The sequence below is a fragment of the Gossypium arboreum genome, chromosome 7 (assembly GCF_025698485.1).
Source record: "Gossypium arboreum isolate Shixiya-1 chromosome 7, ASM2569848v2, whole genome shotgun sequence".
Taxonomy (NCBI): Eukaryota; Viridiplantae; Streptophyta; class Magnoliopsida; order Malvales; family Malvaceae; genus Gossypium; species Gossypium arboreum.
In genome coordinates, this window is record NC_069076.1 from 26,934,209 (window position 1) to 26,945,815 (window position 11,607).

The window sequence follows — 11,607 nt, forward strand, 5'->3', positions numbered from 1 at the left end:
GGGTTTGTTTCAAGCTTCCAAGCTCCATAGTAAGTGTTTCCAAGCCCCATTTTTAATGATTTTTACGTTTTTGAGATCCCGGTAACTCGATAAAGCTTATGGTAGCAATAATTTAACCTAGGGTTTATATTTGGAAAAATACCCATAGGTGAAATTTGTGTATTTTGATGTTTTATGATAGAATATGAAGTTTTAAATTATGTTAGACAACTTGTACTACTCGATTTTAAGCAAAAACGAGTAAAAGGGCTTAATCGGTAAAAATACCTAATAGTCACAAGTACATGTTAGAGTGAGAATTTGATGTTTCCATAGAAGAGAAAAGTGATCAGAATGTTGTAAAACATAAGAATAAGGAATAAAGTTTAATCCAGAGCCTAGGGGCAAAAATGTAAATATGCAAAAGTTTAGGGGTAAAATTGTAATTTTTCCAAAATTTGAGTTAAGGATTAATTTGATAATGTGAGTATTAAATAAGCTAAATGTGTTATTTTAGATCAAGAAAGGCGTGGAATCGACCTCAATCGAGGAAAAGAAAAGATTGTGGACTAAATTGCAAAATCTTTGTATTTTGGTACCAAGGTAAGTTCATGTGTAAATAATGTAGCATAATGGTTATTTTTAAGTTATTGATGTTAATTATATGTTATGCTGAATTTTATTATGAAATGTATGCTTTGTGGTTAATTTCAAATAATATGTAAATTATGTGAACTACTTGTTAAATATAATTGTTACCGAGTATTGATTTCGGCATTCTACAGAAGATGGCAAGGATAAGTGTTCGAGGAAAAAGCCCGTTTGAACCTTAGGAATAGATTAGGATACAAGTGACATGTCACTAGGATGGTTGAGCATCCGAACTCGTTGAGTTGAGTCCGAGTTCACTTATGGATGCGAATGTCCGAACTCGTTGAGTCCGAGTTCGAGAGATGTAACTAGGCATCCGAACTCGTTGAGTTGAGTCCGAGTTCACTTATGGATGCGAACGCCCGAACTCGTTGAGTTGATTCCGAGTTCGCTTATGGGCGGGTTACATGATTGCTTGATTGCATATATGGCACTTATGTGCAAGTTATCCATGTATCCGAATTATATTCCGATGTGTTCAACGGGTAAAGTTCTACTCAATGGAGGAATATTCGAGATGTAAAGAGAAGTATTGGTGAGTGATGTGAAATGGTTATTTTGGACAGGTATGTATTTAACCCTCGGGTTGAGTATTGATACAACCACTATAAGGTAATAAGATGATGAAAAATGATCAAAGATGTGATATGTGTTTTGGTGATGTATGCTAATGTTGATTGGTATAACTATTTGTTATGTTACTTATTATTTGCATATGAACTTACTAAGCATTTATGCTTACTCTCTCCTTCTTACTCATTGTAGTTTTGGACAAGCCAGCTCAGGAGTCGGGATAGGTCGAAAGCTCAGTCACACTATTCGGAAGACTTTTGGTAATGGCTTGTAAATTTAAGTATGGCATGTATAGCAATATACCTATTTTGTGTAAATGATCTTATGGTATGGTTGTGGAATGGTTGAGGAAATGCTTTATAATGATAAATTATGAAAATGGTTAGTGTAGATTATGTTTGATGTTAAGGAAAACTATTAAGATACTTAGTGCATAAAAACTCATAAAAAGGATGAAATTTGCCATAAGCGAATCTTGCAGCAACACGACGCGAGTTTGAAAATTTACTAAAATCATAGAAATTGAATTTGGTGATGGACTACATATAAAATTGAAGCTTGTTATGTCTAGTTTCACATGAAACAAATGAAACAGGTAAAGGAATTATATGTTAGAAGATATTTGAATTTTAGTAAAACAGGGTCATAGTAGTTTTTGAATCCCCTATTCCAACTTTAGAAATTCATCATAAATTATAAAGATATAATTAGGTGGTATATTTTATATCTTCAGAATCCTTATTGAGTTTAGTTTTAGTAGAAAGAAATCCCATAGTCATATGAATTTTTTACAGAGAGAAATGTGGTTCGTAGTAAACAGAGGTCAGACCAGTCGAGTCCTGAAACAGGGGTAACTTTAACTAATAAAATGTACTAATTGGCCCAACCAAAAATTCTATAAAAAAATTAGTAGATAGGTATATGAGTCTATTTTCAGGAAAAATTTACGGATCTTGATTTTGAGTTTCGTAACTCGAGATATGATTTTTCTTGTGACTGTGATGCAAGTAGCTTAAAAGCTGTGAATGCAGAAACAATAATCCAAAGTTCTAAAAATGTTAAACTAAGCTTAGTAACACCTCATACTCGACTCCGGCGATGGTCTCGGGCGTGGGGGCGTTATAGTGGCTTCCTCCGAACCCCTCGTAGCTCCGATCCATCTAAGGCTGGAAATTACCTGAAAGGTTAATAAACGGGGTGAGTTTACAAAAACTCAGTGTAAAATCCCCTACTATAAAAAGGAACAGCCAGTCATATAATAGAATTATAAGTCTGGCCCCAGCCTTACTTACAGTTTCAGTATCAATTGGGCCTTAGCCCACTATAACAAATAGTACCAGATGGGCCTTAGCCCATTACAGAATAAGAAACATTATCAGAACTAGAATCAAAATGAGAATCAGAATCAGAATCAGGTGATAGAATCAGAATCAGAATCAGAATCAGAATCAAAATCAGAATGTGAATGGAATCCCAACCCAATCCAGCCGTATACACCCCCGTACCAACCTTACACCATGTGGGGAGACTACTCGACCTACCCAACCGCTACACACCACAGAAATTACAGCGAGGCTGCCAGATATTGTGACGAAGTCACCAGATACAGATATTGTGGCTAGGCCACTAGAACAGATATATATATATGTATATATGTGGCGAAGCCACAAGATTGCAGCGAGGCTACCAAATATTGTGACGAAGTCACCAAAACAGGTGAATCACATGAAATTTTATCTAACTCCATAGACCATATAATATATGTGGAATGTATGAAATATGAAATGCGTATGAACGAAAGAAGAAAAATTATACTCAAATTTTAATTTATATTTATAACAAACAGATACAGAAAAGAATTGGTAAATGCTATTTAGCCGCATGGAGTTTTGTTTTTGTATAGAATATAAAAATAATAATTCAATTTCTACCATTATTATGATAGTACATACTCCAATCCGATTATGTGGCGAGGCCACCAGATTGCAGCGAGGCTGTCAGAACGCTTCCTCCATCAATATAACCCGTATCCCATGCAACAAATATACATGTCATGGCATACAACATACATAATCAGAATATCATGCCCATATTTGAATCAAATAGTCACAGTCAAGTCATTCATATCACCAACATATATTCACAATCAAATCCGTCAACCACACAGTCCAAGTCAGTCACTTGCCCACTAGGGCAAAACAATCATTTAACACCCTAGGGGTAAAATGGTAATTTTATAAATCGAGGGTAAAACGGTAATTCTGTAAATCAAGGGTAAAACAGTAATTCTATAAATCAAGGGTAAAATAGTAATTCTGTAAATTGAAGATAAAATAGTAATTTTGTAAATCGAGGGTAAAATAGTAATTCTATAAATCGAGGGTAAAACAGTAATTTTTGTAAATCGAGGGTAAAACGATAATTTTGTAAATCGATGGTAAATTAGTAATTCTGTAAATCGAGGGTAAAATAGTAATTTTGCAAATCGAGGGTAAAACAGTAATTCTATAAATCGAGGGTAAAACGGTAATTCTATAAATCGATGGTACTTTGGTAATTTTACAAGTCGAGGGTATTTTAGTAATTTTACAAGTCGAGGGTATTTCAGTAATTTCACAAATCAGAGGTATTTTGGTAATTTTACAAACTAGGGGTATGTTGGTAATTTTACAAACTAGGGGTATTTTGGTAATTTTATAAACCAAGGGTATTTTGGTAATTCTACCCTACAAGGGTATTTCAGTAATACTAGCCTACAGATATGAGATTCACATAGTCCAACCCAATATTTACTACACAATCAAACAACTTATCCAATTGGGCCCAGCCCGTAGGCCCATTAGGCCCAATGGCCCCTTTCGGCCCAACGCGACCTAAAGTAGCCATCCTACAGCTAGAGTAGTAAGAACTACACACCTGATAGGAGACTGGAGTTAATCCGCGCTCCGAGCACTCTTAGCCGACGCCCAACCCAAACGAGCACGTTATAAAGCGAAAGGGATCAGCTAAGAAAGGTACCTTTACTCTCCTCATGGTTCTCTCTATTTAAAGCCACAGCATCCACTCTTATGTTAGCTTCCGATGTGGGATCCTCCATCACCGAGTTTAAAGCCAACACCAACTCTTGCCGGCCCAACATAGCAAAATAAATGCTCTTTGATTGCCATGAGTTTCGAACCCTGAACCTCCTTGCCAACTCTATGACGCCACCTTCCTGCCTCTTATGTGGCGCTACTTTGCCACTAGACCACAAGGCTTTTTGTGGAACAATTTCCCCAACAATATTCTTAAGGCCAACCTACTACACCCAGGGTTTGATTCACCTTAAACCCAAATTTTCGCTAGAGTCCAGATTTGAACCCAGGACTTCTCCAGCACTTCTCAGCACACTTAACCACTAAAACAAGCCTTCATTAACGAAATTTACATGCACAATAAAATATTATAAGCTGCCTTCAACCGCTCCCATGCTCAAAGCCCAAAACTTCTAGGCCCAAATTCAGGGTGTTACAAATAGTACTTTAAGTTATAAGGAATTAAGTTTGTTATTTTCTAGATGGTGCCAAATGGAACTTGCCAAAAATGAGATGTGTTTGAATATCTTTATTTATTATGTCTTATATATGTGTTTATACATTGTAGTATTATATTATATTTATGATATGAACAAATACAATGTGATTAAATGATATGTTCAGTGCTTATTGCTTATGAATTATAAATCTAATTATGTGTTTTGAAAGTACTACAATATGATTTGCAAAGAGATCAATTTAGTTTTATTTATATTAATAATTATGTGTTTTAAGAGTTTCAATAAAATTATGCATATGATTACTCGGAAGTTATGTTTCGTGTGGTAATACCTTGTAACCCCTTTCCAGCGACAGATACGGGTTAGGGGTGTTACATTTTATTGGTACTAGGGCTATGGTTTAGTCAGTTCTAGGACTACCATAGCATATGTGAGTCTAGCTATACATGCCATATTTAACCTGCAATAGTGTGATATCTCGCGACTCTGATGAAAGAAAATGTTTTGATGAGACAGATATGTCTTCCAACTGAGCTCATTCTAATAGTATATAATGTGTATTCAAATGTTTGAATGAAAATATAAATATGTGATGAGTTGACACTCATAAAGGTATGGGTTAAAGTATATGACATTTTGGTTATTGATAAATGTTATAATTATATGAGTATATGAGTTATGACATTTGAGTTATGATGCTATATGAAAATTTCAATTGTGAATTAGTGATTTGAGTTGGCATATGAATTATTTGTTAAGAACAAAAGTGAATAAAAGCAAATGTTTATTAAATGTTTTGAGAATGTGAAATTAGAAATGAACTGGTTATTTGTGAAAGTATGTGTTATGTGCATTTATGTGCAAGTTAAATTTGAGGCTTTACTACCTCACCCCCCTTATTAGTGAAAGGTTATAATGGAATCTGTAAAATTTGAATTAAATAAACTCATGAGTGTAGACTTACAAATTCGGAAGATTAATAATGTGATCAGAAAAGTGAATGAATCAGCAAATGAAGGCAGTATTAAAAGAGATATTGGATAGTTTTGAATACTATTCAAATTATGCAAAGTCATTGTTACAGAAGAAGTATCAAATTATGATCAATTCAGGTATGTTATCTAAAGAAAGTATCAACTGGAAGCTTTTCTGAATTGATTTCTGTTAGTGAAGAGATAATGTGAAAATTTCTGATGACAGAATTAGACTGTTGAATAGTGTTTGAATTGTATTGATGGCTGAGTGCAGTAGTGATAATCGGGCAGTTATTATGACTTCTTCTGGGTATTCTATGTGTATATTTATCCTCAAAAGTATAGGTGACTATTTAATTACGAAAGGAATTCTTATCGTATGAGAACATTAGCTAAAAATACTAATAAATGAAAACATCATTGGTTTGTTTGGGTTATGTTCGACATTGTTCTATCTTTCTATGGTATATTATTCCCTATGTGAATATGTAAGTGTAAGAGTATGCCCAAGATCAATCATGGGATGGTTGTAATAACATACTTGATTTACCATGTTTATTTGTAACACCTGAAACTCGGCCCAGACATTATGGCTGGATCCGATGTGGCACATTGAAGTTTTTAAGAAAACCCATGCCTCTTTCAACGTCCTTCTTAGTGTTTTAAGTACCAAGCTCTTGATTGGATCCAATCCTAGACATGCCCACAACCATTGCCACACTTTGGTGCTAGGTTAGGTTTTGAGAAAAACGAGTTGGAATTCATTTAAGTAGATATTTTTGATAAACCGATTAATTGTATCGTTGCATTATTTTGAAAACAATTATCATTTTGGAAATGCACCCTAGGTCTAACTCATATTGTTATTAGAAAAATATAGGGTATAAAATAAAATAATCCCAGAAAAATAATTAAAATGGCCTTATTACAACCCAAAACGAAATAATAATATTAATAAGATAAAACTTATAAAGAAATAAATTGGTTACTTATTGCAATGAAAAGAAACAGAAACAGTAGTATGGCCATCTCCGAGTCCCTCGCAGCTCCAAACCATCTAAGCTTAGGGATTACCTGCACAGTTAGAAATAGGGTGAGTTTACGAAAACTCAGTGTGTAATCCCAATAACAAACAAACAGTGAAAACACAGTATCAGTACAATTTGGGCCAAAGCCCTATTTAGTCTTGACATATACTGGGCCGAAGCCTTTTCATAAATCATATCACTGGGTCAAAGCCTTTACTGTAAACAGTATGGCCCTTAGGCCCATTTCAATATCACATGTAATGTCAATGGATGTATGCAAGCCCATTTCAATATCACATGAAATACCAATGAATGTATGCAAGCCCATTTGGGGAGACTACTCGACCCACCATCCGCTACTCTCCACCAGTACCAACCAAGCTCTCCATGTGGGGAATAACTTAACCCACCCAACCAAACTCTCCTTTGGCAAGCATAGTTGCTTTATCATATAACTTGGAGGCCTAGCCTCTTTTAATAAGCGGGCAAAGCCCTTTCGATAAATCAAGCGAGCCCTTTTACGTAAAGGGAGAGCCCTTTAGCACTTCCTCCATCAATATAACCCATATCCCATGCAATATGTCATGTATCCAGAATGTCATGCCCATATTTGAATCAAACAATCACAGTCAAGTCACTCATATCACCAACATATATTCACAATCAAATCCGTCAACCACACAGTCCAAGTCAGTCACTTGCCCATAAGGGCAAAACAGTCATTTTTCATATTATAAGGGTATTTTCGTAATTTTACCAAACATCAGGGTTTTCCATGTTCATTACAATTGTCAATATTTTCGAATGTTTAAACAATGATCTTTAACCCACTTTATCAAATTCGGGCTTTTGGGCCCAAAACCCCTAATGGGCCCTACGAATGCTGATTTAGCCTACTTAACCCAAATTTTACAACAATACTAACCGTGTTAACGTGTAACTTTTCCAAATTCCATTTTTTTTATCAATTCTACCCAAATGGGCCTAAAAGCCCATTGGGCCCAATTTCAGCCCATTGAGGCCCAACTTACCATTGTGCACAAAATTGAGTTCTTACCTATTCCATCGATCCAAACACTGATCTTATCGTATTTATCGCATCTATACCCAAACGCAACATTACAAGTTCCCGAAATAGTGGTATTTTAGCATTTCGGCTTCTCAGCAAATATTAATCTAAGCTATTACGAGGGTTAGTACACACCTGTTACGGGTTAAAGTTGAAACATTTCCATAATCAATCACCTACGATAACCACCACCTGTCACTCAAACTTAACTATTCCAATATCAATATATGTAAATCCTAAGCACATTAGTCATACGGAACATAAGGGCGTATTCATCATTTTACCATACAAGGGTATTACGGTCACTTTACCCTACAGGGGCTTTACGATCTTTTTACCTATTAGGGGTATTTTAGTCATTTCATCCTACAAGGGTATTTTGGTAAATCTACAAACCAAGGGTATTTTAGTAATTTTGTAAACTAATGGTGTTCTTATAATTTTTAAAAAAAGTCAACGATATTTTTGTAATTTTGTAAATAAGGGGTATTTTGGTAATTTTACAAATTGAGGGTATTTCGGTAATTTCTCAAACCAGTGGTATTTTGGTAATTCTATCCTACATGGGTATTTCAGTAATTTCACAATCGAGGGTAAAACGGTAATTTTGTAAATAGAGGGTAAAGTGGTAATTTTGTAAATCGAGGGTAAAACGATAATTTTATAAATCGAGGGTACTTTGGTAATTTTACAAGTTGAGGGTATTTCAGTAATTTGGTAAACTAAAGTATTCTAAACATGGATAACAATACTAATGGCCCTAAAGCCCATTCTTGGCCCAAATGGGCCCACACGCTCGCGTGGCCCTTTTAGCCCAAATCTAGCCATAGATATGAGATTCACCTAGCCTAGTCCAATATTTACTACGTAGTCAAACAACTTATCCAATCGGGCCCGTAGGCCCATTGGGCCCACATAGCCCCTTTCGGCCCATCGCGGCCCGAAGTAGCCATCCTACAGCTAAAGTAGTGAGAAATACACACCTGATAGGAGACTGGAGTTAATCCATGCTCCGAGCACTCTTAGCCGACGCCCAACCCAAACGAGCACGCCATACAGCGAAAGGGATCAGCCAAGAAAGGTACCTTTACTCTCCTCATGGTTCCTCTATTTAAAGCCGACAGCATCCACTCTTATGTTAGCTTCCGATGTGGGATCCTCCAACATCGAGTTTAAATTCAACACCAACTCTTGCCCCCGTTAGTAAAATAAATACTCCTTGCTTGCCATGGGATTCGAATCCATGCCTCCCCTCAGATGCTCCACACGCTACTTGCCACTAAGCCACAAGGCTTTTTGTATCATATTTTATCCCCAATTAATTATGAGGTCTAAAGACCAAAGTCCAAGTTCCCTTAAAAAAAACCAAAATAAATTGCAAGAGCCAAGGCTTGAACCCAGGCTCCCATACAACCTTAATGACGCCACAACCACTAGACTACAAGCTTCCTTGTGTCATTTATTTAACACAATAATTTAAAAGCCCTCGTCCAAGCATCCAGGTTTTTTTTCTCTTAATACCAAAATTTTAGCTAAAGCCTAAGTTTGAACCCAAGATTTCTCTAACACTTCTCAAAGCCATTAACCACTAAAGCAAACATTTAATTGTGTCATTTCATTGCACAATTAAATACCTATATACAACCTCCTTACGGACCCACACTCAAGGCCCAATACTTCTAGGCCCAAATTCGGGGTGTTACATTATTAATATAAGGCGTTGCCATTATTATTTCAGTTTCTTTTTTGTGTGTATAAATAAACTGTTTTATAATAATGTCCTGAGAATAATATGATTATTCTTAAAAGGTCCTTAGTCAAGTATTATTGTTGACTAGGAAAACAATAATGCATTAAGACTAACATGTAGTTGGTTGATGATAAAGAGTTGTCATTGATATGGAGTGTCAGAATCAATGCATGAATATGTGTGTTAGAGAACAACATATTGGACTGACCCACTATGAGTATGTTTCTTGGATTATTATGTAATTGTCACAACATTACTCATAGTGATTAATATGTATATGATCCTCAGACTTGAGATCGTCATTATCCCAACATCGTGAGTTGTATATTCTGATACAATCAAACGTACACCATAACTGGTTGATTTATAAAGGCTGATGTTTGATATACCACAATCTATGTAGAGGGATATGGTTGATCAATATAGGATAAGTCCCTCCTACATAATAGGAGTAATATCTTAGGCCACTTGATTGAGTGAGACTAGAAATGCATGGCCATGCTCAAATAAATTGATATGAGATGTCATACTTATTTGTGTATCACAGTCTACTCAAGGTATCAAGAAACATGGGATGGACTATGCAAGTGTGACTATCCCATGACTTGTGTCCATTCCAGAGATAAAGGACTTAAGGATTAATGCATAAAAGATTAATCACAAAAGGTTATGTCGAATCATGACTTCTTGTAACTTAGGTAGCAATGATGCATTGCTAGATGCCACTCATTGTTTGTAACATTAGAATCGTTCTAGTATTACTGCTAACGTTACAAGAACCTACAGGGTCACACCCTATGGTTGAAATGAATGGAATAAAACATAGTTGGTATTGTGTTTGGTTGTCACATGAATTAAATTAATTATAGAATTAATTTAATTGGGCAGTCAAATATCGGACATATTATATGTACAAGGATGTTGTACACATAAGGAGAACATGATTCTATTGATATATGAATTTGGTTCTTATATAAATTTAAATAAATATAGTTTATAGAAATATTTATTATAATTAATGTAATTATAATTTTCGATTAAAACATTATTATATTTATTTATTTTAATTATGATTATTATGTTCGGATTAAAATTTAATTCGATATATACATACCAATTATAAAGGGAGTTATATTTAGAAAGGGAGAAAAACCCTAAAAAGTGAATATATATATAAAAACCCGAAGCTTTGCTATTAGATCTAGCAGCTGTCAAGCAAAATATCTCTGAAAATAGTTTTTGGGGATTTCGTCCATTCTTTGTCAACTGGGTGGATTGCGTAAAGGTCGGGATCATAAGGATTGCGGCTTGGATTCGAAATCAAAATAGTATTCTCATTGCCAAGGCTTCACTGTCTACTCAGATTAAAATTTTGGTAATTTCGAAACTTTTTCACCCCGATTCATTCCACCCACATGGATCCATGGTTTGGATCGCTGGAATGTATATATATATATTTTTTCGCTGTGCCATGGGGGTACCGGCGTTCCAACAGTAAGTTGACGGTAAAATTTGTTTGATATTAATAGTATGGCATATTATGAAATGTTAGTTCAAACCAATGTTGTATGATTGGTGAGAAACAAATATGAGCAACTAGTGTTCATGAATCCTTACTTTCATGTACAGATCGAGATATGTTGGGAGTATGATCCCTTATGGTAACTTATAGTTATTTCATTATTTATATGTGACTTAGTAAGCTTTGTGCTTACTTCTCTTCTTTTCTGTTTCCTTGTAGTGCCGCCAAGTTAGTCCGCGGATCAAAGAACGTCTGAGGCCTTGTTCACACTATCATTTGAAGCACTTGGTATAGTTAGTTCTTTTATTTTGATTATGGCATGTATAGGATCTTGTCTTTGAGTTTTGAGTCATTGTTATTTGGCCAAATGTGTTAGCTTCGGTTGAAACCCCTTTATTTTGTATAAGACCAAGGATAATGGCTAATTGCTATCATGATTTATATACAAATGATGATGATTTCATAGATGAGTAAATTACATGACTAATCAAGTACTTGTTAGGTTGTTAAAGTGTAATATGGTTGT

At 35.2% G+C, this 11,607-nt stretch overlaps 1 long non-coding RNA gene across 1 annotated transcript; it reads left to right on the top strand.

The window, feature by feature from the left end:
- The first annotated feature begins 507 nt into the window (after positions 1-507).
- Positions 508-1,582, top strand: LOC128295311 (uncharacterized). Its single transcript, XR_008285670.1, has 2 exons — positions 508-582; positions 1,396-1,582. It is a non-coding gene; the product is annotated as an uncharacterized LOC128295311 (long non-coding RNA).
- Positions 1,583-11,607: the final 10,025 nt, after the last annotated feature.